We start from the raw sequence: 2,925 nt of genomic DNA, 5'->3' as shown, positions 1-2,925 counted from the left end.
GTGTGTGTGTGTGTGTGTGTGTGTGTGTGTGTGTGTGTGTGTGTGTGTGTGTGTGAGAAAGAGAGCGAGAGACAGAGGGCTTGTTGTTCTCTAATCCCTTTTCTGTTTCCACATTGTTTATGAGATGAGTCAGAATAAGAGCTCATGTTTTATGATGAATCACGTTATAATCATATGGCATTAAATTTGCGTGTCATTCTGCCCTCTTGTTTATATTCAGTCAAATGTGCTGAACACACCATATATTATAAAAAATGACTAAGATCATTTTTGTCCATTATCTTGGTACTTTAATGTAACTTAATGTCACTTATTTTGATATGTTTTTGTAGTTTGAGGCTTTTTTAAAATAATGTTGAGCTTCATGTGCCTTTTGGATTTGTTCAGATTAGATCAGGAATTATTAAAGACATGGCTAGCATTCAGGGTTTCTACACTTTAATACTGCAGAGATGTGGATATTGTGTTGTTTTTACTGTGTGACATGACAAAACAAAACAAAAGCATGATAATTGTAGTATTTACTCTGCTTCCAGTGTTTTCTTATACCGCCATCTTATTTGTATTTAAACAACTTACTGGGTGGCAAGTGGTGTGTAGGAGGTCAGCTGGCAGTAATAATCTTTGTAAGAAGGGAAGAAGAGGAGTGGTCGCGGAGCAAGGGCGATAGCATGAGAAGCCTCGAAAACAGACCCAGACAGACAGATGAAAACTATTAAATGTTCTTTCATGTCTGTCACATACTGCAACTTATATCGTACCAACAGTGTATAAAATAGTAAATGGAAGGAACAGATTTAAAAACATTTTTTTGTTTATCTGCCCAGAGATTTGCACATGCATTGAAGGTAACTGTGCTCTAAATGCAGAAATGCAACAAAACATAAATCCCACGCAAATATGTATCAATTGCATGGAGAGCAAGGTTCAAACCTGTTCTCGTTTACCTCTAAGCAGTGCTCTTGTCAGTTTATTGTAAGTTAAAGTTGTTTGCGCAGGATAGTCAGGCACAGTTATATCAAAGTGGAATTACAAGAACCCTGCTGAGTTGCACCCAAATGGGCCAACTTCAAATTTGGCTTATGCTGTATAAAGAGAGACCTAGATACAGTGTGTCCATCAAATATATCATAAATAAGAGAGTCGGTTGTTTTCTGTTTCTATCATTCACATTACGGCAGTAGTTTTTCAGCTATGTCATGTTAATCTGGATTTTGCTTATTAACGAAATTTATAAAATGTGAATAGATTAAAAGTTTACTGCTAACAGAATCTGTTGCAGTTGCTTTTGAAAAACTGAGAAATCTCAAGGTTGAGAAATTTCAAATTTCTTTTTGCCTATGACGGTCTGCTCCTGGGCTGAATTTGCTGAGCCAATCAGTTCTTGAAAGAACAGACGTTGTTTTAAATGTTCACAACTTGTAGATAATTGTACGTTTTATTTCAATAATTTTTCAGTCCATTGGAGATTAATAAGCATCCAAAACCTTTTTCCTAAAGTCTGAAAGAGTTTTTTTTTACACCTTGTCATGTCAGTATAATAGGTTCCACTTTACACTGTCTAAGAAAATTCACCTAGCATCTTTGATCCTAACTTAATAGAACTGCTGATTCTATAAAATTCTGTTTATAAAAATTACAAACCCAATTCAAAAAAAAGTTGAGTGCTCTATAAAAAAATTTAATGTTATATTAAATTTTATTATAATGTAATGTAATGTATTATAATTTATTTATTATAAATGTTTATATAAGGTTAAGGCCCTCGGCAGCACTGCTATAAGGCCAGGTATGATTATGTAATGGAAATCAGTGCATGGTCTCAGAAATACTTCCAGAAATCACTGTGTGAACACAGCTCACTGTGCAGGTCAGAGCGCTGTCATGCTCTGAACACGATTCACCACTGAGTGCTGCATCATTCAGTGCTGAAAGGAATACACAACATGTGCTTCAAACAGAAAATATCTTTTTCAGGAAAGGCCTTGCATATTTAGAGACTCGGTCTTCACCAAAAACCAATTTAATAGAAGTACTCAATTCTGAAACATACACGTTAAAGCAGATAATCTGTAAGGTGGGGAGGAAATGAAATCTCACTAATTAAGAAGATCTTTATTTTGCCTGGAAAAATAGTTTATTGCTCTATTTTTTTAAGGGAAATTAAGAACAACCCTAGGTTTCTGTTAGCACTGCAGCCAGGCTGACAAAGAGTTAGAGCTCTGTGGGCCAAGCATCACTTTAACCTTAAATTGTCATGATTTCATAAATTTTTTCAAAAATGCAAAATAAACATTAGAGAAAAAATTACTTATAATATTATTACGTACAGCTACTTTCAGTAATATTGTTAATTTTTTTAGACTGTTTCTCTCTGATTGATTAACTTCAGTAATTACTTCCTCCAATTCATTAACGTGTCTTTTAGACCCCATTCCTACAAGACTGCTCAGAGAAGTCCTGCCATTAATTAATACTATAATTTTAAATATGATCAGTTTATTCCTATTACTGGGCTAAGTACCACATGCCTATAAGATGGCAGTGATCAAACCATTACTTAAAAACCCATCTGTAGTAGTTGTATGCAGTAGTATGGAAGGCAGAGCATTCAGCTTAAAAGTGAGTTTTTCCTTCCCACTGTTGCTAAAGTGCTTGCTCAGGACTGCTGAGCAACTAGAAGAAGAAGGTGAAGATGAAAACTGAGGCTTGGATGGAGCTATGACTGAGGTGACTGTGAGGTGGAGATGGGGAGGAGGTGGGTTGTATGAATGAGTCTGAAAGGGAAAATGACAGAGAGCAAAGAATTATGCCATGCAAAGTGAAGGCTGATAGGCTCAAAGAAGGCAATTGATTGGACTAGAGTAACAATGGCAGTACTAGGATTGACAGCATGGCAAAGTGGTTGAACAGAAAGTGGCTGAA

Source organism: Pundamilia nyererei, unplaced genomic scaffold, assembly GCF_000239375.1.
Source record: "Pundamilia nyererei isolate P.nyererei 1_Seehausen unplaced genomic scaffold, PunNye1.0 scaffold00057, whole genome shotgun sequence".
Lineage (NCBI taxonomy): Eukaryota > Metazoa > Chordata > Actinopteri > Cichliformes > Cichlidae > Pundamilia > Pundamilia nyererei.
This window is presented reverse-complemented; position numbering follows the sequence as displayed.